We start from the raw sequence: 27,269 nt of genomic DNA on the forward strand, positions 1-27,269 counted from the left end.
TACATCTCATGGGTGCCTCAGAGATCCCTTCATCCGCCAGATCAGGGATCCCGCCACACACTGTACATCTCATGGGTGCCTCAGAGATCCCTCCATCCGCCAGACCAGGGATCCCGCCACACACTGTACATCTCATGGGTGCCTCAGAGATCCATCCATCCGCCAGATCAGGGATCCCGCCACACACTGTACATCTCATGGGTGCCTCAGAGATCCCTCCATCCGCCAGACCAGGGATCCCGCCACACACTGTACATCTCATGGGTGCCTCAGAGATCCATCCATCCGCCAGGAAAGGGATCCCGCCACACACTGTACATCTCATGGGTGCCTCAGAGATCCATCCATCCGCCAGGCCAGGGATCCCGCCACACACTGTACATCTCATGGGTGCCTCAGAGATCCCTCCATCCGCCAGGCATGGGATCCCGCCACACACTGTACATCTCATGGGTGCCTCAGAGATCCATCCATCCGCCAGGCCAGGGATCCCGCCACACACTGTACATCTCATGGGTGCCTCAGAGATCCATCCATCCGCCAGGCCAGGGATCCCGCCACACACTGTACATCTCATGGGTGCCTCAGAGATCCATCCATCCGCCAGATCAGGGATCCCGCCACACACTGTACATCTCATGGGTGCCTCAGAGATCCCTCCATCCGCCAGATCAGGGATCCCGCCACACACTGTACATCTCATGGGTGCCTCAGAGATCCCTCCATCCGCCAGACCAGGGATCCCGCCACACACTGTACATCTCATGGGTGCCTCAGAGATCCATCCATCTGCCAGATCAGGGATCCCGCCACACACTGTACATCTCATGGGTGCCTCAGAGATCCCTCCATTCGCCAGACCAGGGATCCCGCCACACACTGTACATCTCATGGGTGCCTCAGAGATCCATCCATCCGCCAGGCCAGGGATCCCGCCACACACTGTACATCTCATGGGTGCCTCAGAGATCCATCCATCCGCCAGGCCAGGGATCCCGCCACACACTGTACATCTCATGGGTGCCTCAGAGATCCCTCCATCCGCCAGGCCAGGGATCCCGCCACACACTGTACATCTCATGGGTGCCTCAGAGATCCATCCATCCGCCAGGCCAAGGATCCCGCCACACACTGTACATCTCATGGGTGCCTCAGATATCCATCCATCCGCCAGGCCAGGGATCCCGCCACACACTGTACATCTCATGGGTGCCTCAGAGATCCATCCATCCGCCAGATCAGGGATCCCGCCACACACTGTACATCTCATGGGTGCCTCAGAGATCCCTCCATCCGCCAGACCAGGGATCCCGCCACACACTGTACATCTCATGGGTGCCTCAGAGATCCATCCATCTGCCAGATCAGGGATCCCGCCACACACTGTACATCTCATGGGTGCCTCAGAGATCCCTCCATCCGCCAGACCAGGGATCCCGCCACACACTGTACATCTCATGGGTGCCTCAGAGATCCATCCGCCAGGCCAAGGATCCCGCCACACACTGTACATCTCATGGGTGCCTCAGAGATCCATCCATCCGCCAGGCCAGGGATCCCGCCACACACTGTACATCTCATGGGTGCCTCAGAGATCCCTCCATCCGCCAGACCAGGGATCCCGCCACACACTGTACACCTCATGGGTGTCTCAGAGATCCCTCCATCCGCCAGATCAGGGATCCCGCCACACACTGTACATCTCATGGGTGCCTCAGAGATCCCTCCATCCGCCAGACCAGGGATCCCGCCACACACAGTACACCTCATGGGTGCCTTAGAGATCCCTACATCCGCCAGACCAGGGATCCCGCCACACACTGTACATCTCATGGGTCCCTCAGAGATCCCTCCATCCGCCAGACCAGGGATCCCGCCACACACTGTACACCTCATGGGTGCCTCAGAGATCCCTACATCCGCCAGACCAGGGATCCCGCCACACACTGTACATCTCATGGGTCCCTCAGAGATCCCTCCATCCGCCAGACCAGGGATCCCGCCACACACTGTACATCTCATGGGTACCTCTGAGATCCCTCCATCCGCCAGACCAGGGATCCCGCCACACACTGTACATCTCATGGGTGCCTCGGAGATCCCTCCATCCGCCAGACCAGGGATCCCGCCACACACTGTACATCTCATGGGTGCCTCAGAGATCCCTCCATCCGCCAGACCAGGGACCCCGCCACACACTGTACATCTCATGGGTACCTCAGAGAACCCTCCATCCGCCAGACCAGGGATCCCGCCACACACTGTACATGTTATGGGTGTCTCAGAGATCCCTCCATCCGCCAGACCAGGGATCCCGCCACACACTGTGGCAGAGATCCCTCCATCCACCAGATCAGAGATCCCTCCACACACTGTACACCTCATGGGTGCCTCAGAGATCCTCCATCCACCAGATCAGAGATCCCTCCACACACTGTACATCTCATGGGTGCCACAGAGATCCTTCCATCTGCTAGATTATAGATCCCGCCACACACTGTACACCTCATGTGTGCGGCAGAGATCCCTCCATCCACCAGGTCAGAGATCCCTCCACACACTGTACACCTTATGTGCGCCGCAGAGATCATTCCATCTGCTAGATTATAGATCCCGCCACACACTGTACACCTCATGAGTGCCTCAGAGATCCCTCCATGTGCTAGATTGGAGATCCCGCCACACACTGTACACCTCATGGGTGCTGCAGAGATCCCTCCATCCACCAGATCAGAGATCCCTCCACACATTGTACACCTCATGTGTGCGGCAGAGATCCCTCCATCCACCAGATCAGAGATCCCTCCACACACTGTACACCTCATGTGTGCGGCAGAGATCCCTCCATCCACCAGATCAGAGATCCCGCCGCACACTGCACATCTCATGGGTGCCACAGAGATCCCCCTATCCGCCAGACCAGGGATCCCGCCACACACTGTACACCTCATGGGTGCCTCAGAGATCCCTCTATCCGCCAGACCAGGGATCCCGCCACACACTGTACACCTCATGAGTGCCTCAGAGATCCCTCTATCCGCCAGACCAGGGATCCCGCCACACACTGTACATCTCATGGGTGCCTCAGAGATCCCTCTATCCGCCAGACCAGGGATCCCGCCACACACTGTACACCTCATGAGTGCCGCATAGATCCCTCCATGTGCCAGATTGGAGATCCCGCCTGCCTCCGCTTACTGTCATCCTCATATACCACCGTGGGAATGCCACCCTGAGTCTATTTAACAAGTGGGGAGAAGCCTGTGGGCTAGATGCATCATCGAGAGAGTGAAAAAATGGAGAGAGAAAAAGCATCAGCCAATCAGCTCCTTACTGCCATGTCACAGGCTGTGTTTGAAAAGTGACAGTTAGGAGCTGGTTGGCTGGTAGTTTATCACTTTCCGTTTTATCTCTCTCCAAGCGATGATGCATCTAGCCCATCAGGCGTTAACCGTACCCAGCAATACGGGCCTGCGAAGCCGGAGAGGATCCCCTCAGCCTATTACCGGTATATTGCCGGAATGCTGTACTGGCAGTGTTAGCGAGACAGAGAATACGTCCGCTTAGGTGCGGTAAATAGCATCACAACTGCATTAGGGTAAGTAGCTCTGTGATATACAGCAATACATAACGCAGGCTCTGACCCATTGCTGATAAATACAGCCCCATAGCTCCAAATGCTCAGTACCACTTCTCATATCATTCTCCCTGTCTTACGTATTGGGTACAGCACATATGGATGGACTACTGCACTATGCCATGACACACCCAAACATTGGTGGTAATTCCAAGTTCATCGCAGCAGGATTTTTTTTAGCAGTTGGGCAAAACCATGTGCACTGCAGGGGAGGCAGATATAACATTTGCAGAGAGAGTTAGATTTGGGTGGGTTATTTTGTTTCTGTGCAGGGTAAATACTGGCTGCTTTATTTTTACACTGCAATTTAGATTGCAGATTGAACTCACCACACCCAAATCTAACTCTCTCTACACATGTTACATCTGCCTCCCCTGCAGTGCACATGGTTTTGCCCAACTGCTAAAAATTTTCCTGCTGCGATCAACTCAGAAATCAGAATTACCCCCATTGTATGTATTTCTCCTTTATCTTTGTATTTTGTATTAGTGGACAACAGCACAGTAATACTTCTCACTTCTAATGGTTTCTTATTATTCATCTCTATTTGCAACATCCCATTTGTCATGTCATGCTGTGTGCAATTCTCCTTATTTCACACTATTATGTACTCTATTATATATGCATGGAGATATGCAAAGTGCTGCATCTCACATCATACTGTGTGCAATTCCTCTCTGTATTCTGTATAATGGACAACTGCATAGTGCCATTTCTCAAAACAAACCATATGTAATTATTATCTATATACCTGTATCCTGTATAAATGGGAAATTGCACAGTGCCACTTCTCACATCAAACCATATGTAATTATCTGTATATCTGTATTCTGTATAACTGGGAAATTGCAAGTGCCACTTCTCACATCAAACCGTATGTAATTATCTATATATCTGTATTCTGTATAATGAACAACTGCGCAGTGCCACTTCTCACATCAAATCGTATGTAATTATCTGCATATCTGTATTCTGTATAATGGACAACTGCACAGTGCCACTTCTCACATCAAACCATATGTAATTATCTTTATATCTGTATTCTGTATAATGGACAACTGCACAGTGCCACTTCTCACATCAAACCGTATGTAATTATCTGTATATCTGTATTCTGTATAATGGACAACTGCACAGTGCCACTTCTCACATCAATCCGTATGTAATTATCTATATATCTTTATTCTGTATAATGGACAACTGCACAGTGCCACTTCTCACATCAAACCGTATGTAATTATCTGTATATCTGTATTCTGTATAAGGAACAACTGCACAGTGCCACTTCTCACATCAAACCGTATGTAATTATCCATATATCTGTATTCTGTATAATGGAATACTGCACAGTGCCACTTCTCACATCAAACCGTATGTAATTATCTGTATATCTGTATTCTGTATAATGGACAACTGCACAGTGCCACTGCTCACATCAAACCGTATGTAATTATCTGTATATCTGTATTCTGTATAATGAACAACTGCACAGTGCCACTTCTCACATCAAACCGTATGTAATTATCCATATATCTGTATTCTGTATAATGGAATACTGCACAGTGCCACTTCTCACATCAAACCGTATGTAATTATCTGTATATCTGTATTCTGTATAATGGACAACTGCACAGTGCCACTTCTCACATCAAACCGTATGTAATTATCTGTATATCTGTATTCTGTATAATGAACAACTGCACAGTGCCACTTCTCACATCAAACCGTATGTAATTATCTGTATATCTGTATTCTGTATAATGGACAACTGCACAGTGCCACTTCTCACATCAAACCGTATGTAATTATCTGTATATCTGTATTCTGTATAATGGACAACTGCACAGTGCCACTTCTCACATCAAACCGTATGTAATTATCTATATATCTGTATTCTGTATAACTGGGAAATTGCACAGTGCCACTTCTCACATCAAACCGTATGTAATTATCTGTATATCTGTATTCTGTATAACTGGGAAATTGCAAGTGCCACTTCTCACATCAAACCGTATGTAATTATCTGTATATCTGTATTCTGTATAATGAACAACTGCACAGTGCCACTTCTCACATCAAACCGTATGTAATTATCTATATATCTGTATTCTGTATAATGGAATACTGCACAGTGCCACTTCTCACATCAAACCGTATGTAATTATCTGTATATCTGTATTCTGTATAATGGGCAACTGCACAGTGCCACTTCTCACATCAAACCGTGTGTAATTATCTGTATATCTGTATTCTGTATAATGGACAACTGCACAGTGCCACTTCTCACATTAAACCGTATGTAATTATCTGTATATCTGTATTCTGTATAATGGACAACTACACAGTGCCACTTCTCACATCAAACCGTATGTAATTATCTATATATCTGTATTCTGTATAATGGACAACTACACAGTGCCACTTCTCACATCAAACTGTATGTAATTATCTATATATCTGTATTCTGTATAACTGGGAAATTGCACAGTGCCACTTCTCACATCAAACCGTATGTAATTATCTGTATATCTGTATTCTGTATAATGAACAACTGCACAGTGCCACTTCTCACATCAAACCGTATGTAATTAATTATCTATATATCTGTATTCTGTATAATGAACAACTGCACAGTGCCACTTCTCACATCAAACCGTATGTAATTATCTGTATATCTGTATTCTGTATAACTGGGAAATTGCAAGTGCCACTTCTCACATCAAACCGTATGTAATTATCTATATATCTGTATTCTGTATAATGAACAACTGCGCAGTGCCACTTCTCACATCAAACCGTATGTAATTATCTGTATATCTGTATTCTGTATAATGGACAACTGCACAGTGCCACTTCTCACATCAAACCGTATGTAATTATCTGTATATCTGTATACTGTATAATGGACAACTGCACAGTGCCACTTCTCACATCAATCCGTATGTAATTATCTATATATCTTTATTCTGTATAATGGACAACTGCACAGTGCCACTTCTCACATCAAACCGTATGTAATTATCTGTATATCTGTATTCTGTATAATGAACAACTGCACAGTGCCACTTCTCACATCAAACCGTATGTAATTATCTATATATCTGTATTCTGTATAATGGAATACTGCACAGTGCCACTTCTCACATCAAACCGTATGTAATTATCTGTATATCTGTATTCTGTATAATGGGCAACTGCACAGTGCCACTTCTCACATCAAACCGTATGTAATTATCTGTATATCTGTATTCTGTATAATGAACAACTGCACAGTGCCACTTCTCACATCAAACCGTATGTAATTATCTATATATCTGTATTCTGTATAATGGAATACTGCACAGTGCCACTTCTCACATCAAACCGTATGTAATTGTCTGTATATCTGTATTCTGTATAATGGGCAACTGCACAGTGCCACTTCTCACATCAAACCGTGTGTAATTATCTGTATATCTGTATTCTGTATAATGGACAACTGCACAGTGCCACTTCTCACATTAAACCATATGTAATTATCTGTATATCTGTATTCTGTATAATGGACAACTGCACAGTGCCACTTCTCACATTAAACCGTATGTAATTATCTGTATATCTGTATTCTGTATAATGGACAACTGCACAGTGCCACTTCTCACATCAAACCGTATGTAATTATCTATATATCTGTATTCTGTATAATGAACAACTGCGCAGTGCCACTTCTCACATCAAACCGTATGTAATTATCTATATATCTGTATTCTGTATAATGGAATACTGCACAGTGCCACTTCTCACATCAAACCGTATGTAATTATCTGTATATCTGTATTCTGTATAATGGGCAACTGCACAGTGCCACTTCTCACATCAAACCGTATGTAATTATCTGTATATCTGTATTCTGTATAATGAACAACTGCACAGTGCCACTTCTCACATCAAACCGTATGTAATTATCTATATATCTGTATTCTGTATAATGGAATACTGCACAGTGCCACTTCTCACATCAAACCGTATGTAATTATCTGTATATCTGTATTCTGTATAATGGACAACTGCACAGTGCCACTTCTCACATCAATCCGTATGTAATTATCTATATATCTTTATTCTGTATAATGGACAACTGCACAGTGCCACTTCTCACATCAAACCGTATGTAATTATCTGTATATCTGTATTCTGTATAAGGAACAACTGCACAGTGCCACTTCTCACATCAAACCGTATGTAATTATCCATATATCTGTATTCTGTATAATGGAATACTGCACAGTGCCACTTCTCACATCAAACCGTATGTAATTATCTGTATATCTGTATTCTGTATAATGGACAACTGCACAGTGCCACTGCTCACATCAAACCGTATGTAATTATCTGTATATCTGTATTCTGTATAATGAACAACTGCACAGTGCCACTTCTCACATCAAACCGTATGTAATTATCCATATATCTGTATTCTGTATAATGGAATACTGCACAGTGCCACTTCTCACATCAAACCGTATGTAATTATCTGTATATCTGTATTCTGTATAATGGACAACTGCACAGTGCCACTTCTCACATCAAACCGTATGTAATTATCTGTATATCTGTATTCTGTATAATGAACAACTGCACAGTGCCACTTCTCACATCAAACCGTATGTAATTATCTGTATATCTGTATTCTGTATAATGGACAACTGCACAGTGCCACTTCTCACATCAAACCGTATGTAATTATCTGTATATCTGTATTCTGTATAATGGACAACTGCACAGTGCCACTTCTCACATCAAACCGTATGTAATTATCTATATATCTGTATTCTGTATAACTGGGAAATTGCACAGTGCCACTTCTCACATCAAACCGTATGTAATTATCTGTATATCTGTATTCTGTATAACTGGGAAATTGCAAGTGCCACTTCTCACATCAAACCGTATGTAATTATCTGTATATCTGTATTCTGTATAATGAACAACTGCACAGTGCCACTTCTCACATCAAACCGTATGTAATTATCTATATATCTGTATTCTGTATAATGGAATACTGCACAGTGCCACTTCTCACATCAAACCGTATGTAATTATCTGTATATCTGTATTCTGTATAATGGGCAACTGCACAGTGCCACTTCTCACATCAAACCGTGTGTAATTATCTGTATATCTGTATTCTGTATAATGGACAACTGCACAGTGCCACTTCTCACATTAAACCGTATGTAATTATCTGTATATCTGTATTCTGTATAATGGACAACTACACAGTGCCACTTCTCACATCAAACCGTATGTAATTATCTATATATCTGTATTCTGTATAATGGACAACTACACAGTGCCACTTCTCACATCAAACTGTATGTAATTATCTATATATCTGTATTCTGTATAACTGGGAAATTGCACAGTGCCACTTCTCACATCAAACCGTATGTAATTATCTGTATATCTGTATTCTGTATAATGAACAACTGCACAGTGCCACTTCTCACATCAAACCGTATGTAATTAATTATCTATATATCTGTATTCTGTATAATGAACAACTGCACAGTGCCACTTCTCACATCAAACCGTATGTAATTATCTGTATATCTGTATTCTGTATAACTGGGAAATTGCAAGTGCCACTTCTCACATCAAACCGTATGTAATTATCTATATATCTGTATTCTGTATAATGAACAACTGCGCAGTGCCACTTCTCACATCAAACCGTATGTAATTATCTGTATATCTGTATTCTGTATAATGGACAACTGCACAGTGCCACTTCTCACATCAAACCGTATGTAATTATCTGTATATCTGTATACTGTATAATGGACAACTGCACAGTGCCACTTCTCACATCAATCCGTATGTAATTATCTATATATCTTTATTCTGTATAATGGACAACTGCACAGTGCCACTTCTCACATCAAACCGTATGTAATTATCTGTATATCTGTATTCTGTATAATGAACAACTGCACAGTGCCACTTCTCACATCAAACCGTATGTAATTATCTATATATCTGTATTCTGTATAATGGAATACTGCACAGTGCCACTTCTCACATCAAACCGTATGTAATTATCTGTATATCTGTATTCTGTATAATGGGCAACTGCACAGTGCCACTTCTCACATCAAACCGTATGTAATTATCTGTATATCTGTATTCTGTATAATGAACAACTGCACAGTGCCACTTCTCACATCAAACCGTATGTAATTATCTATATATCTGTATTCTGTATAATGGAATACTGCACAGTGCCACTTCTCACATCAAACCGTATGTAATTGTCTGTATATCTGTATTCTGTATAATGGGCAACTGCACAGTGCCACTTCTCACATCAAACCGTGTGTAATTATCTGTATATCTGTATTCTGTATAATGGACAACTGCACAGTGCCACTTCTCACATTAAACCATATGTAATTATCTGTATATCTGTATTCTGTATAATGGACAACTGCACAGTGCCACTTCTCACATTAAACCGTATGTAATTATCTGTATATCTGTATTCTGTATAATGGACAACTGCACAGTGCCACTTCTCACATCAAACCGTATGTAATTATCTATATATCTGTATTCTGTATAATGAACAACTGCGCAGTGCCACTTCTCACATCAAACCGTATGTAATTATCTATATATCTGTATTCTGTATAATGGAATACTGCACAGTGCCACTTCTCACATCAAACCGTATGTAATTATCTGTATATCTGTATTCTGTATAATGGGCAACTGCACAGTGCCACTTCTCACATCAAACCGTATGTAATTATCTGTATATCTGTATTCTGTATAATGAACAACTGCACAGTGCCACTTCTCACATCAAACCGTATGTAATTATCTATATATCTGTATTCTGTATAATGGAATACTGCACAGTGCCACTTCTCACATCAAACCGTATGTAATTATCTGTATATCTGTATTCTGTATAATGGGCAACTGCACAGTGCCACTTCTCACATCAAACCGTGTGTAATTATCTGTATATCTGTATTCTGTATAATGGACAACTGCACAGTGCCACTTCTCACATTAAACCGTATGTAATTATCTGTATATCTGTATTCTGTATAATGGACAACTGCACAGTGCCACTTCTCACATCAAACCGTATGTAATTATCTATATATCTGTATTCTGTATAATGGACAACTACACAGTGCCACTTCTCACATCAAACTGTATGTAATTATCTATATATCTGTATTCTGTATAACTGGGAAATTGCACAGTGCCACTTCTCACATCAAACCGTATGTAATTATCTGTATATCTGTATTCTGTATAATGAACAACTGCACAGTGCCACTTCTCACATCAAACCGTATGTAATTAATTATCTATATATCTGTATTCTGTATAATGAACAACTGCACAGTGCCACTTCTCACATCAAACCGTATGTAATTATCTGTATATCTGTATTCTGTATAACTGGGAAATTGCACAGTGCCACTTCTCACATCAAACCGTATGTAATTATCTGTATATCTGTATTCTGTAGAACTGTGAAATTGCACAGTGCTACTTCCCACCTGATACAAATCCCCCCTAATATGTGCATATAAAGCAATCACTCATCGCTGGTGCTAGATACAGTATGTAATGAGGTATTATGTTCTAAAGATGAACCTCTCCTCACTCTGATCACGGCATAGTAGGTAAAATATCTGGACCGTGGGCCTGTTTCCCACCGCGGGCCTGGTGCTTACCGATTCAAAAGATCAACAACTGAGGTGGAGGAAAACAAAGTATTTTATTTTCTTTACTATAATGTGACCCTGTGGTTTTGTTTTGTTTTCTTTTTAAAGCATCCCCCCCTTTCCCCTTAGCCCCCCCCCCCCCCCCCCCTCCTGTCCAACCTGGGGGTTGTGGGTAATGGGCCGCATTCCGAGGCCCCATTGCTTGCGATTAGTTACGGAGTGTCACATAGATTTGTGTGTGACGGCCGGGCTATGGGCCTCAGCAATAGGCTCAGTAGGAAGCATTAAGCTGAACGGCTTTTCCCTCCTTTTTCTTCCACAAGAAATAATTCTCTGCCACAATCGCAGCTTGTGTGAGAGCTTTGTGTCCGGCCTTGAGAACGCTATGCTAATGAACGCAGTTCCCCCCGAGTTAATGATCCCTCCGTTTCCCTTTCTTTAACCTCTCCACGGCCGGAGTGACCCGCAGGGGGTCGCCCTTCAGACAATGTTTTAATTTAATTATTAACATAATACTGTGAGAAATGTGTGACTTCTGGTGCTGCAAGGATGTGATAAATATATATATGTGTGTATCTTCCCATCGCACGCACTGGGGCTTGTTTACTAAGATTACAATCACGTGCACATTCTGCTCTTCATAGGGAAGGCTACTGACAACCGATGCCTAGAAATCATCGATGGTAACCCACAGATGGCCAATGGTTTTGCTATCGATGGCGGAGACTTGGGGCCGCAACGCGTCTGCATTTGAGTGGCCACCTTCCCCCCCTCATGGGGGCAGATCATTTACTTGATATGGAAGACAACCGTAAGAATATCTGTATCGTTACAACCCCGGGGCATATGGCGACTTACAGCCTCGTCATAGTACCAATACGCTATGGCCGCTGCAAATTCACCTCTGGCACGGGTATACGTAAAAGTGGGGTATATTCCTGGGAATCCCTATCGCTCATAGTATCTACTAAAGATGCATTTTTGAATTTCAACCAATCAAATTCAGGAAACACGACAGGAAGGGGTTTGTAGTGTTTCCAAGTTTGATCTCAAATCAGGCCCACGCTAAGCCTAGTCGGCCTTACCTCATAACCTGTCGGACCCCCAACTGCTGAATCATAGGGGCCTATTTGTTAATATTTACCATTCAGTCCCCAAAATGACCTTTACATATTGCAGAATGTGGCGGCAAATTAGAATTGATTTCCTTTCAGCTATCAAAGGGCTCTGCAGCAGCATGGGCTCCGATTAGTTGTGGTGTCAATAGGTCGCCAGGGTCATCAGGTGGACAGGTATAAAAGGTCAACACATGAAAAGGGTCGACTCAACATTATTTTGTTTTTCTGGTGCTGTTTTCACCGTCAAAGCACAGGGAACCCCAATTAATGTGCAGACTAGACAAAATAGTCATAAACTAACTCTGTTTTACTCAACTATAAAGCTGGCCAACCACCATTAATGGTTAGCAAACAACAATGGGTGGATGACCGCCGGTGGCCGGTGGGAATCCTCTGGTCTATTGGTGGTCTGTGCATACACGCTGTCAACCCTCAATGGCTCAACCATTGACGGTTTCTCACGGATGGTTTGAAACCATTGATCCTCGGTCAAGTCTGTCCACTACCAAGTCATGCCAAATCCAGGCATTGGAGGTGCACAGCGTAGTAATTCCCAAATCAGAAATGTTGCAATCTTATACTCAAATTATTGCCCCATCTCTCTTCTCTTGTTTGCCAAAATTGTAGTCAACCGCCCTACTCCAGTAGTTCCATCATTAGTCGGCGCTGGCCTTTTTCAGGAGGAATGGATAACACTTCTAAACTCCTAGGACTGCGTCCCTATCCTCATCCTTCCCAGATTTCTCAGTAATCCTATTGGACAACACTGAAATAAGTATTTGACCAAGAGGACTTTGAGTTTATCTAATCTTGAAGAGATGATAATCCCATATACCAACTCATTGGCATCAGTGATAGAGTAAATTAACGCCTTTCCTCTATAATTTAGCCTCTTCTAATTAAGTATCATGCATGGAGGTTTTGGAGACAGACAACAACTTGGCGTCACGGCCATTAAAGTGGGTCAATGGGAGTCCTGACATCTCCCCTGGTTCTGGTGTTCACCACTTTGGTTTCTAATCTAAGTTTAACATGAATTATCCCCAGACGGAAGCCGGCACTACTGTATATCACTTGGGGACTTGGGTGTTATTCTTTGTAAACAGAATTTCCTGTTTGGCTGACAAACCAGAGACACTAAATACCTCTCGCCTGACTTGTGGGACCTGCTCGGATTGTACCACTCCCCTCTTTTGGCAGAAGAAGCAAGGGACATGGCCAGATGGAATTATCCTCATCTATCTTGGCATGGCGGGTAGGCGGGCTGACACTGAATGCTTTGCACAGACTCCTGTACCTTCCACAGATTGCCTCAATTATCCTTCCTGGTTCTTTCTTCAAACAAATTTGTACCATGCTCTCACGGTTTTTGTATGGGGTAATGAGAGGCCTGAAGACTGAAATATCACACTCTCATCCGTGCCAAGTCCAGGGGAGGGTGCAGCAGCTGCCCGAGGTACAAAACTGCTACCGGGCTGCACTACTGTCCTCTCTGGATGATTGAAAATTTTATTTTTATACTAAGAAGTTGATCAAGGTAGAGGAATCATTATTGCGAGGGGCCCCCTCCGTCCTCTCATGGGCACCTTTTCATGCCACCACATTTTTAAGCTAACGAGCTCACCTACAGAGGACATATAGGGAAAGAAAAGGAGAGGACCAATAACAGAACCTTGGGGGACTTGGGGGGGGGGGGGGGGGGAGTGGGTACTCTTTACCCAGGTCTGGGCATGTTGGAGGGGCCCGGGTCAGTTGCTAAGGAGACTTTGTCCCCTTTTGCAGCTTGCAGTGTCCTTCTTTTCATTTTTTGGGGGGAGGAGGGAGTGTACCCGGGCCCTTCTCCACTCTACACAGCCCTGGCTGACGAATCATACCACCTACAGAATTTATTGCCTTTAAAAGAGCAACACAGATTGTATTTTATATTTCTCTGACGTCCTAGTGGATGCTGGGGACTCCGTCAGGACCATGGGGATTAGCGGCTCCGCAGGAGACAGGGCACAAAAGTAAAAGCTTTAGGATCAGGTGGTGTGCACTGGCTCCTCCCCCCATGACCCTCCTCCAAGCCTCAGTTAGATTTTTGTGCCCGGCCGAGAAGGGTGCAATCTAGGTGGCTCTCCTAAAGAGCTGCTTAGAGTAAAAGTTTGTTAGGTTTTTTATTTTCAGTGAGTCCTGCTGGCAACAGGCTCACTGCATCGAGGGACTTAGGGGAGAGAAGTGAACTCACCTGCGTGCAGGATGGATTGGCTTCTTAGGCTACTGGACACCATTAGCTCCAGAGGGAGTCGGAACACAGGTCTCACCCTGGGGTTCGTCCCGGAGCCGCGCCGCCGACCCCCTTGCAGATGCCGAAAAGTGAAGAGGTCCAGAAACCGGCGGCAGAAGACTTTTCAGTCTTCATAAGGTAGCGCACAGCACTGCAGCTGTGCGCCATTGTTGTCAGCACACTTCATAGCAACGGTCACTGAGGGTGCAGGGCGCTGGGGGGGGGCGCCCTGGGCAGCAATGATAGTACCTTTCTGGCTAAAAATACATCACATATAGCCCCTGGGGGCTATATGGATGTATTTAACCCCTGCCAGGTCTCAGAAAAACGGGAGAAGAAGCCAGCCGAAAAGGGGGCGGGGCCTATTCTCCTCAGCACACAGCGCCATTTTCCCTCACAGAAATGCTGGTGGGACGGCTCCCAGGCTCTCCCCTGCACTGCACTACAGAAACAGGGTTAAAACAGAGAGGGGGGGCACTTATTTGGCGATATGACTATATATATTAAAAGGCTATAAGGGAAAAACACTTATATAAAGGTTGTCCCTGTATAATTATAGCGTTTTTGGTGTGTGCTGGCAAACTCTCCCTCTGTCTCCCCAAAGGGCTAGTGGGATCCTGTCCTCTATCAGAGCATTCCCTGTGTGTGTGTGCTGTGTGTCGGTACGTGTGTGTCGACATGTATGAGGACGATGTTGGTGAGGAGGCGGAGCAATTGCCTGTAATGGTGATGTCACTCTCTAGGGAGTCGACACCGGAATGGATGGCTTATTTAAGGAATTACGTGATAATGCAACACGCTGCAAGGTCGGTTGACGACATGAGACGGCCGGCAAACCAATTAGTACCTGTCCAGGCGTCTCAAACACCGTCAGGGGCGTTAAAACGTCCTTTTACCTCAGTCGGTCGACACAGACACAGACATGGACACTGACTCCAGTGTCGACGGTGAAGAAACAAACGTATTTTCCTTTAGGGCCACACGTTACTTGTTAAGGGCAATGAAGGAGGTGTTACATATTTCTGATACTACAAGTACCACAAAAAAGGGTATTATGTGGAGTGTGAAAAAACTACCTGTAGTTTTTCCTGAATCAGATAAATTAAATGAAGTGTGTGATGATGCGTGGGTTTCCCCCGATAGAAAATTATTGGCGGTATACCCTTTCCCGCCAGAAGTTAGGGCGCGTTGGGAAACACCCCTTAGGGTGGATAAGGCGCTCACACGCTTATCAAAACAAGTGGCGGTACCGTCTCCAGATAGGGCCGCCCTCAAGGAGCCAGCTGATAGGAGGCTGGAAAATATCCTAAAACGTATATACACACATACTGGTGTTATACTGCGACCAGCGATCGCCTCAGCCTGGATGTGCAGCGCTGGGGTGGCTTGGTCGGATTCCCTGACTGAAAATATTGATACCCTTGACAGGGACAGTATTTTATTGACTATAGAGCATTTAAAGGATGCATTTCTATATATGCGAGATGCACAGAGGGATATTTGCACTCTGGCATCAAGAGTAAGTGCGATGTGCATATCTGCCAGAAGTTGTTTATGGACACGACAGTGGTCAGGTGATGCAGATTCCAAACGGCACATGGAAGTATTGCCGTATAAAGGAGAAAAAGACAACGTCTTTTCAGCCTCAGTCCTTTCGTCCCCATAAGGGCAAGCGTGCAAAAGGCCAGTCATATCTGCCATGGGACAGAGGAAAGGGAGGAAGACTGCAGCAGGCAGCCCATTCCCAGAAACAGAAGCCCTCCACCGCTTCTGCCAAGTCCTCAGCATGACGCTGGGGCCGTACAAGCGGACTCAGGTGCGGTGGGGGGGGTCGTCTCAAGAGTTTCAGCACGCAGTGGGCTCACTCGCAAGTGAACCCCTGGATCCTACAAGTAGTATCCCAGGGGTACAGATTGGAAATTCGAGACGTCTCCCCCTCGCAGGTTCCTGAAGTCTGCTTTACCAACGTCTCCCTCCGACAGGGAGGCAGTAGTGAAAACAATTCACAAGCTGTATTCCCAGCAGGTGATAATCAAAGTACCCCTCCTACAACAAGGAAAGGGGTATTATTCCACACTATATTGTGGTACTGAAGCCAGACGGCTCGGTGAGACCTATTCTAAATCTGAAATAGTTGAACACTTACATACAAAGGTTCAAATCAAGATGGAGTCACTCAGAGCAGTGATAGCGAACCAGGAGGAAGGGGACTATATGGTGTCCCGGGACATCAGGGATGCTTACCTCCATGTCCCAATTTGCCCTTCTCACCAAGGGTACCTCAGGTTCGTGGTACAGAACTGTCACTATCAGTTTCAGACGCTGCCGGTTGGATTGTCCACGGCACCCCGGGTCCTTACCAAGGTAATGGCCGAAATGATGATTCTTCTTCAAAGAAAATGGACGATCTCCTGATAGGGGCAAGGTCCAGAGAACAGTTGGAGGTCGGAGTAGCACTATCTCAAGTAGTTCTACGACAGCACGGGTGGATTCTAAATATTCCAAAACCGCAGCTGTTTCCGACGACACGTCTGCTGTTCCTAGGGATGATTCTGGACACAGTCCAGAAAAAGGTGTTTCTCCCGGAGAAGAAAGCCAGGGAGTTATCCGAGCTAGTCAGGAACCTCCTAAAACCAGGAAAAGTGTCAGTGCATCATTGCACAAGGGTCCTGGGAAAAATGGTGGCTTCTTACAAAGCGATTCCATTCGGTAGATTTCACGCAAGAACTTTTCAGTGGGATCTGCTGGAAAAATGGTCCGGATCGCATCTTCAGAGGCATCAGTGGATAACCCTGTCTCCAAGGACAAGGGTGTTTCTTCTGCGGTGGCTGCAGAGTGCTCATCTACTAAAGGGCCGCAGATTCGGCATTCAGGACTGGGTCCTGGTGACCACGGATGCCAGCCTGAGAGGCTGGGGAGCAGTCACACAGGGAAAAAATTTCCAGGGAGTGTGATCAAGTCTGGAGACTTCTCTCCACATAAATATACTGGAGCTAAGGGCAATTTACAATGTTCTAAGCTTAGCAAGACCTCTGCTTCAAGGTCAGCCGGTATTGATCCAGTGGGACAACATCACGGCAGTCGCCCACGTAAACAGACAGGGCGGCACAAGAAGCAGGAGGGCAATGGCAGAAACTGCAAGGATTCTTCGCTGGGCGAAAAATCATGTGATAGCACTGTCAGCAGTGTTCATTCCGGGAGTGGACAACTGGGAAGCAGACTTCCTCAGCAGGCACGACCTCCACCCGGGAGAGTGGGGACTTCATCGGGAAGTATTCCACATGATTGTGAACCGTTGGGAAAGACCAAAGGTGGACATGATGGCGTCCCGCCTGAACAAAAAACTGGACAGGTATTGCGCCAGGTCAAGAGACCCTCAAGCAATATCTGTGGACATTCTGGTAACACCGTGGGTGTACCAGTCGGTGTATGTGTTCCCTCCTCTGCTTCTCATAACCAAGGTACTGAGAATTATAAGACGTAGAGGAGTAAGAACTATACTCGTGGCTCCGGATTGGCCAAGAAGGACGTGGCACCCGGAACTTCAAGAAATGCTCACAGAGGACTCATGGCCTCTGCCGCTAAGAAGGGACTTGCTTCAGCAAGTACCAGGTCTGTTCCAAGACTTACCGCGGCTGCGTTGACGGCATGGCGGTGGAACGCCAGATCCTAAGGGAAAAAGGCATTCCGGAAGAGGTCATTCCTACCCTGGTCAAAGCCAGGAAGGAGGTGACCGCAAAACATTATCACCACATGTGGCGAAAATATGTTGCGTGGTGTGAGGCCAGGAAGGCCCCACGAAGAAATTTCAACTCGGTCGATTCCTGCATTTCCTGCAAACAGGAGTGTCTATGGGCCTCAAATTGGGGTCCATTGAGGTTCAAATTTCGGCCCTGTCAATTTTCTTCCAGAAAGAATTGGCTTCAGTTCCTGAAGTCCAGAAGTTTGTCAAGGGAGTATTGCATATACAACCCCCTTTTTGTGCCTCCAGTGGCACTGTGGGATCTCAACGTAGTTCTGGGATTCCTCAAATCACATTTTAAACCGCTCAAATCTGTGGATTTGAAATATCTCACATGAAAAGTGACCATGCTGTTGGCCCTGGCCTCGGCCAGGCGAGTGTCAGAATTGGCGGCTTTGTCTCACAAAAGCCATATCTGATTGTCCATTCGGACAGGGCAGAGCTGCGGACTCGTCCCCAGTTTCTTCCTAAGGTGGTGTCAGCGTTTCACCTGAACCAGCTTATTGTGGTACCTGCGGCTACTAGTGACTTGGAGGACTCCAAGTTTCTAGATGTTGTCAGGGCCCTGAAAATATAGGTTTCCAGGACGGCTGGAGTCAGGAAAACTGACTCGCTGTTATCCTGTATGCACCCAACAAACTGGGTGCTCTTGCGTCTAAGCAGACGATTGCTCGTTGGATTTGTAGCACATTTCAACTTGCACATTCTGTGGCAGGCCTGCCACAGCCTAAATCTGTCAAGGCCCATTCCACAAGGAAGGTGGGCTCATCCTGGGCGGCTGCCCGAGGGGTCTCGGCATTACAACTCTGCCGAGCAGCTACGTGGTCGGGGGAGAACACGTTTGTAAAATTCTACAAATTTGATACCCTGGCTAAAGAGGACCTGGAGTTCTCTCATTCGGTGCTGCAGAGTCATCCGCACTCTCCCGCCCGTTTGGGAGCTTTGGTATAATCCCCATGGTCCTGACGGAGTCCCCAGCATCCACTAGGACGTCAGAGAAAATAAGATTTTACTTACCGATAAATCTATTTCTCGTAGTCCGTAGTGGATGCTGGGCGCCCATCCCAAGTGCGGATAGTCTGCAATACTTGTACATAGTTATTGTTACAAAAATCGGGTTATTATTGTTGTGAGCCATCTTTTCAGAGGCTCCGCTGTTATCATGCTGTTAACTGGGTTCAGATCACAGGTTGTACAGTGTGATTGGTGTGGCTGGTATGAGTCTTACCCGGGATTCAAAATCCTTCCTTATTGTGTACGCTCGTCCGGGCACAGTATCCTAACTGAGGCTTGGAGGAGGGTCATGGGGGGAGGAGCCAGTGCACACCACCTGATCCTAAAGCTTTTACTTTTGTGCCCTGTCTCCTGCGGAGCCGCTAATCCCCATGGTCCTGACGGAGTCCCCAGCATCCACTACGGACTACGAGAAATAGATTTATCGGTAAGTAAAATCTTATTTTGGTACATTGGTAATCTGTGTCTATTTCTGAGTATTCATTGCTATAATGGGCAGAGATTTTTGCCATTACACTGACGCCGCCCCGGCAGTCCCAGTCTTGTTCATTACTTTTAGTTTGGGAAGAGCGCCCAATCTTTTCAGGTCATATACCCTCTGCATGGGGTTATGGTGCAGCTTTCTGCTGCCCCAGCGTTAGAGGCTCCAGCTGTATACCCACCATGGGGCTAATTTTCACCACATATGTGCCCCCATGGGGGTGTATGCCACTGGCACTGGCACTGGATGAGGATTTGGGAATAGGAGGGGTATATACTGCCGATAAGGAGAAAAGTTACTTTCTTTGTATTGGGGGATATGTGGCATTTTAGGAGATAGGGGGTTATTCCGAGTTGTTCGCTCGCTAGCAGTTTTTAGCAGCCGTGCAAACGCTATGCCGCCGCCCACTGGGAGTGTATCTTAGCTTAGCAGAAGTGCAAACGAAAGGATCGCAGAGCGGCTACAAAAAAATATTGTGCAGTTTCTGAGTAGCTTCAGACTAACTCAGCGCTTGCGATCACTTCAGACCATTCAGTTCCGGATTTGACATCACAGACACGCCCTGCGTTCGCCCAGCCACGCCTGCGTTTTTCCTGGCACGCCTGCGTTTTTTTGAGCACCCCCTCAAACAGTCAGTTGACACCCAGAAATGCCCACTTCATGTCAATCACTCTGCGGCGGCCATTGCGACTGAAAAGCATCGCTAGACCTTGTGTGAAGCTACATCGGCCGTTGTGAAAGTACTTTGCGCGTGTGCTGAAGTGCTGTTTTTTTTACTTAATCGCAGCGCAGCGAACATTTTCAGCTAGCGATCAACTCGGAATGACCCCCATAGATCTAACGTCGTTATCTTTCATACCTGAATTATTGCACTTCTCTTTCCAAACTGAACCTGCCCTTAGGGTTAAGAATAGAAAATGTAAAAATAGCCACCCAGTAATATCCAGTAACCCCCAGTAGCACCCAGTAATATCCAGTAACCCCCAGTAACCCCCAGTAGCACCCAGTAATATCCAGTAACCCCCAGTAACAGAGCCGGCCATAGGCATAGGCAAACTAGGCAATTGCCTAGGGCATCTAGTATGCCTAGGGGCATCAGCAGCTTCTGCTGATTAAAATGATATGCGGCATGCCTATATTCTGTGTGTAGCATTTCATATGCAGATACAGCCACAGTCTCACACAGTATATAGGCATGCTGCATAACATTTTAATCAGCAGAAGCTGCTTGTGCATCCTAGCCACATAGCAATGCAAATAATATGCATTTTCATTAAAAAAAGGTGCCCGATGCTAGCATTGAGGCAAGATTTATGAGGACACATCTATATCCAAGCAGAGGCAGAGGTCACAGTGTTAGTGGAAGTGTGAGTGCTGTGTGTGTGTGTGTGTGTGTGTGTGTGTGTGTGTGTGTGTGTGTGTGTGTGTGTGTGTGTGGGTTGGTTGTGCAGTAGTGTTCAGAATATGTGTAAGGAGCATTATGTGTCATGTAAAAATGCATTAATAATGTGCAACATATGTGTAAGGGGCACTATGTGTGTCATTATGTGTATAAGGGCATTAATAATGTGCGGCATATGTGTAACAGGGTACTACTGTATATGTGTCATTATGTGTAAAGGGGCACTAATAATGTGCAGCAAATGTGTAGGTGGCACTGTGTGTCATTATGTGTATAAGGGCATTAATAATGTGCGGCATATGTGTAAGGGACATTATGTGTAAAAGGGCATTAATAAAGTTTGTCATAATGTGTAAAGCGCATTATGTTTATATGGACATTAATAAGGTGTCTCATATGTGTAAGGGGTATTACTGTGTTGAATTAGGTGTATAAATGCATTACTAATATGTGGCATTATGTGTATAAGGTGCTCTACTTTGTGGCGCTGCGTATATAAAGGGCACTACTGTGTCATCTAATGTGAATAAAGAGCAATAAGGTGTGGTGTAATGTGAATAACGAGCAATTCAGTGTGATGTAATGTGAATAAGGGGCTCTACTGTGAGGAGTAATGTTTAAGGTAAAGTGATACTACTGTGGGATGTAATATGAATTATGGACACTATCGCATGATCAAATGTGAATAAAGTTGCAGTACTGTGTGGCATAATTGGAATTGGGGGTACTATTGTGTGGCCATGCCCCTTGCCAGCAAAAACACACCCCTTTTTGGGCTGTGCGCCAAATGTGTGAGCTGTTCCTATTTAAAATATAGGGGGTACAAACACCAAAATAAGGACTTCTATGGGTGAGGGGTGATGGTGCTGGGAAAGAGGTGCAAGGTCAGAGGAAGAAGCAGCGGTGGTGCTAGGGGGCACCGGCTAAAATCTTGCCTAGGGCATCATATTGGTTAGGGCCGGCTCTGCCCAGTAACATCCAGTAACCCCCAGTAACCCCCAGTCACCCCATTCAGCCATCGGTGAGAAGGGCCTCAGATAAATAACAAAGTTTAATAACCACAAGCAGCAATCTGTATTATCTGGTGCGTCACGCAGCATTCTCTCACGCCAGGCGGTTTGTATTCAGTACGGGGATCTGTTGGACTCTGCTTACTGCGCTGTCAGTCCCTTCTAATCAGTGGCCCTGGGCCTGCGGGAAAGGTGCCCGTCGTACAGGCCCATTCATAGCACCCTGCTCATTATCTGCCTAAATCCCCAGGAAAATGATGTGTGAGAACTGCAATCCCCTTTATCCTGTAATGAGCATGAGGGAGAATTTGGGGAGGGGGCTGCGGATGCCCCCCCCCCCCCGCCCCAATCACTGCTAATTTACCACCATAACCAGGGTGTGAAGTCAAGAAAAGGAAAACGGTCAATTTAATTACAGCGCTCCAAAAAGTTTATACCACAGTGTCTTTCGCCCCTATGGTGGGGACTTACAGGAGCCATGTCACAGGGGGGCAGTATTGGTCCGCAGGAACTTAAAAGTGGCCTAGGCCCCTTCAGGGCATTTCTTACCATTTTCTCATGGCTAGGTGGCGCTGGCGCTCAGCAGGCGTGTTGCGGTTACGGAAGGGAGAAAGCTGTTTGTATTCTCATTATACCTTGTATATAAACCTGCCCTCGCTGGGTAAACATTGCTCTTTGTGCATCTGACAGCGGCCCGATTAGGTTAAATAAACAAGAGGAAAAGTCTGAGCACCAGCAACGGGCCGCAAACAGATCAGGTTATGGCAAGGCCGGGTTAGGGGAACAGAGTGCCAGATGTCTGGCTGGTGGGAGCACTATGGGTTAATTTGCGCCTAGTTATGGTACAAAGTTTCTATGGCGTAGCTGCTGCAGTGCGGAATTTACCAAGCTCGGGAATGTGAAGCGGCGACAAGAAATTATAATTATTGGGTCTGGAACCTGATAATAAATACATGTTTAAAAAAAAAACACGTTAATTCCACGTTATGTTCCAGCTGATGAACAAACTTACCTATGCTACTTTAATGTACTGTCTCCCACTCTCCCTGAATGTCTGGGAGACTCCCGAAGGAGGCGGAGACCTCACTGCGCACTTTATGGCCTCAGTGCGCCTCTTTCTGTGATGTCATATAGTCACCTGCGGCTACACAAAGGCTTTAAAATGAAAAACTTAGCAGCACAACTCCGCCTGTTCCAAGACTATTCTAAGGAGATTACTCCCTACATAGACTCCCCGCAAGTACACTGTAACCCCCCCCCAACCCGTCTGGTCATAACCAGATGCAGAGATAATGAGGCCATAACAGGCAATCACAGTATTTACGCGCAGATATGCCGCCTTAGTAATTGATACTTAATAGCAGCTGACATTACAGCAAATTGCCTGCAGATGTTCCCCTAATGAAGTAATTGCCCCAGTGTAACCGTCAGGAGGATGCTACCCTCCGCTCAGAGTCACAACCGTAACACATGCAAATCTGCCCAGGGGTCCACAGACATCAATGACACCAATTACAAAGCTGAATCCCGTGCATAACATTTGTGGGGACATAACTGACCCCCATATTGTACAGGAAAACAAAAGAAACTGTCACAGTTGCAAAAATGTTTGAAAAGTGACGTAAGAGCCTTGATACAGCGGCGGGTATATATTTGTCATCTGACGCCAATGACGTCCACCCGGATAGGACACCTGACTGGGCGTTAATGGCAGCATTCGGCCTTAGAAAATAAGTGGGGCGAGCTTCTTACGCCCGCTCCCCACTGTTATAATATTGATACATTGATGGAGGAAAAACATGAAGAGATTGTGCAGTGACGCAGAATAGTCATTTATAGGGAAACATTTTTGTTGGCCCAGGACAGTCTCTGAAGGGTTCGGAGAGGAGGGGGGTGGGGGGTGTATAATTTAGGAAGAAAAAGGTCGGCTGGAGGGTTATGTTTGCTCAGAGTATATTGAATCCAGCTTTGGGATGTAGTTAAGCAAACAGCTCTGGAGTAATGTCCTCAGGTCTGGGGATCAGACCCCCCCTCCCCTCACTCACTCTCTCCAGCTCACTGTGTGGAATAAAGACTACCACATGGGGATTTATTGTCACTGAAAATACGCAGCTTAACCCTTCAGCTCCAGGGGGCTGCGGGCAGAGTGTTGTTCTTACGGGGACTGCTGGAATCAGCAGATACAATGGCTGTGCAGCCGCGCCCCGCCTGTTGCTTGCGCTGTGTGCTTACAACTTATTGGCTAAAATATAATTATTTATTTTCACACTTTGCTGGGTCTACCGCGCTACATGTGGCGCTGCATGGGCGGAACGCCGCAGACCTCCTCGTGTTGCGCCCATGCAAACGCAAGCGTTTTATTTGTTTGTTTTTTTGCAGTTCGAATACGCCGCTTTAATAAATATTTAATAATGAATTCTGTTAAATTTATATATGAAACTTATACACCAAAACAAATTGTCATCCGTCCATCTGTAAATGAGACGCTTATCCTGATTTCCTGGAAAACATTGATACAGGATAAAAAATGCAGGTGTCGTTTATAAAGGACGAAAGTCGAGATGCGAAATACAAAGCCTGCTTCGTGCCTCCCAGGTGCTAAGGTTCATGCAGAGATGGCGGCACATGCTGAGGAGGAGGAGACGACAGAGCGACATTACTGGCAGGGTACAGGGTACAGTGTCGGCGTGTTTTGCAGAGCGGGGCAAAAATAAAATTTCCCTATGCGGCGTTATTGAAATGAGATTACGGCCTCATTTATCAAACCCCGATGCCGGAAAAAAAGGGTGTTCCAGGCGGATACATACGGGAGACCGGCAGATAGGATGCTGGCTGTTACTATACCAACAGCAGCATACCGTCAGCAGGAATACTGGTAGCGAGTCCTCTCGCAGGCTCTCTGCGCTCCCCACACTTCGAGGCCGGTGGCGCTCGCTACAAGTTATATTCCCACTCGGGTGGTGGCGTGGACAAAGAACCAGCGTGGGAATACCAGGTGGCGGCCAGGATTCCGACCGCCGACATTTCCTCCGCTGTTGGGATTCCGGGCAGTATATTAACCACATCCCGTTCCAGGCTTTGCCTATCCTGCCAGTGTGATCCTATGCAGTGCACCTAAAATGGCTGCCACACCTGGATCCTACGTGTGGGTAGGATGAATAATTCCTTACAACTGGTGACCCAAAATGGCTGCCACACCTGGATCCTTCGTGGGTAGGATGAATAATTCCTTACAACTGGTGACCCAAAATGGCTGCCACACCTGGATCCTTCGTGGGTAGGATGAATAATTCCTTACAACTGGTGACCCAAAATGGCTGCCACAGCCGTTGTTTTACTACCACGGTCTCTCATGCAGATCTAACCTCGAGCAGTGTTCATAGTTTCTGTTTTTATCTAAATCGCTGTATTATCTTCACACTGTCTAAGTCCCTGAGTCCTGTTGGAGAAAGAGCACTTTATAAATAAAATTATTATTCATATTCTTCTTCTTCTTCTACTTATTCCTAGTTTTAATTACTCTAGTCCTGTGATTATTAATTATACAGTATTGTATGACAGTGTGGTGGTGGCACTCGGGCTGGACCATGGCCGGAGCACTGGAAGAGGGAAAAGGGGGTCAAGGCATCAGTGAACCTAATCTTTACACCCAAAGTTCCCTGGTGTTGTCTCCATCAGAGAGGTGGGTATTGTGTTTCCCCTCCAGTATGCACAACATTGTACAACTGTGATTCCCAAACTGGGTGCCGTGGCTCTCTGTGGTGCCACGGGGATCTTGCATTGGTGCCACGGGTTGATGGTCCAGAAGCTATTTATGGTCAATGTCAGAGTCGGCCATAGGCATAGGCAAACTAGGCAATTGCCTAGGGCATTTGATATGCCTAGGGGCATCAGCAGCTCCTGCTGATTAAAATGATATGCAGCATGCCTATATTCTGTGTGTAGCATTTCATATGCAGATACAGCCACAGTCTCACACAGTATATAGGTATGCTGCATATCAGTTTAATCAGCAGAAGCTGCTTGTGCATCCTAGCCACATAGCAATGCAAATAAGATGCATTTTCATTAAAAAAAAAGGTGCCCGACGTTAGCATTGAGGCAAGATTTAGGAGGACACATCTGTATCCAAGCAGAGGCAGAGGTCGCAGTGTGAGTGCTGTGTGCATGTGAGTGGGTTGGTTGTGCAGTAGTGTTCGGAATATGTGTAAGGAGCATTATGTGTGTCATGTAAACATACATTAATAATGTGCAACATATGTGTAAAGGACCACTATGTGTGTCATTATGTGTATAAGGGCATTAATAAAGTGCGGCATATGTGTAACAGGGTACTACTGTATGTGTGTCATTATGTGTATAGGGGCACTAATAATATGCAGCAAATGTGTAGGGGGCACTATGTGTGTCATTATGTGTATAAGGGCATTAATAATGTGCAGCATATGTGTAACAGGGTACTACTGTATGTGTCATTATGTGTATAGGGGCACTAATAATATGCAGCAAATGTGTAGGGGGCACTATGTGTGTCATTATGTGTATAAGGGCATTAATAATGTGCAGCATATGTGTAACAGGGTACTACTGTATGTGTCATTATGTGTATAGGGGCACTAATAATATGCAGCACATGTGTAGGGAGCACTATGTGTGTCATTATGTGTATAAGGGCATTAATAATGTGCGGCATATGTGTAAGGTACATTATGTGTAAAAGGACCTTAATAAAGGTTAGGGTGTGATGTAATGTGAATAAGGAGCAATTCAGTGTGATGTAATGTGAATAAGGGGCTCTACTGTGAGGAGTAATGTTTATAAGGTAAAGTGATACTACTGTGGGATGTAATATGAATTGTGGACACTATCGCA

The sequence above is a fragment of the Pseudophryne corroboree genome, chromosome 2, assembly GCF_028390025.1.
Source record: "Pseudophryne corroboree isolate aPseCor3 chromosome 2, aPseCor3.hap2, whole genome shotgun sequence".
In the NCBI taxonomy this organism is placed as follows: domain Eukaryota; kingdom Metazoa; phylum Chordata; class Amphibia; order Anura; family Myobatrachidae; genus Pseudophryne; species Pseudophryne corroboree.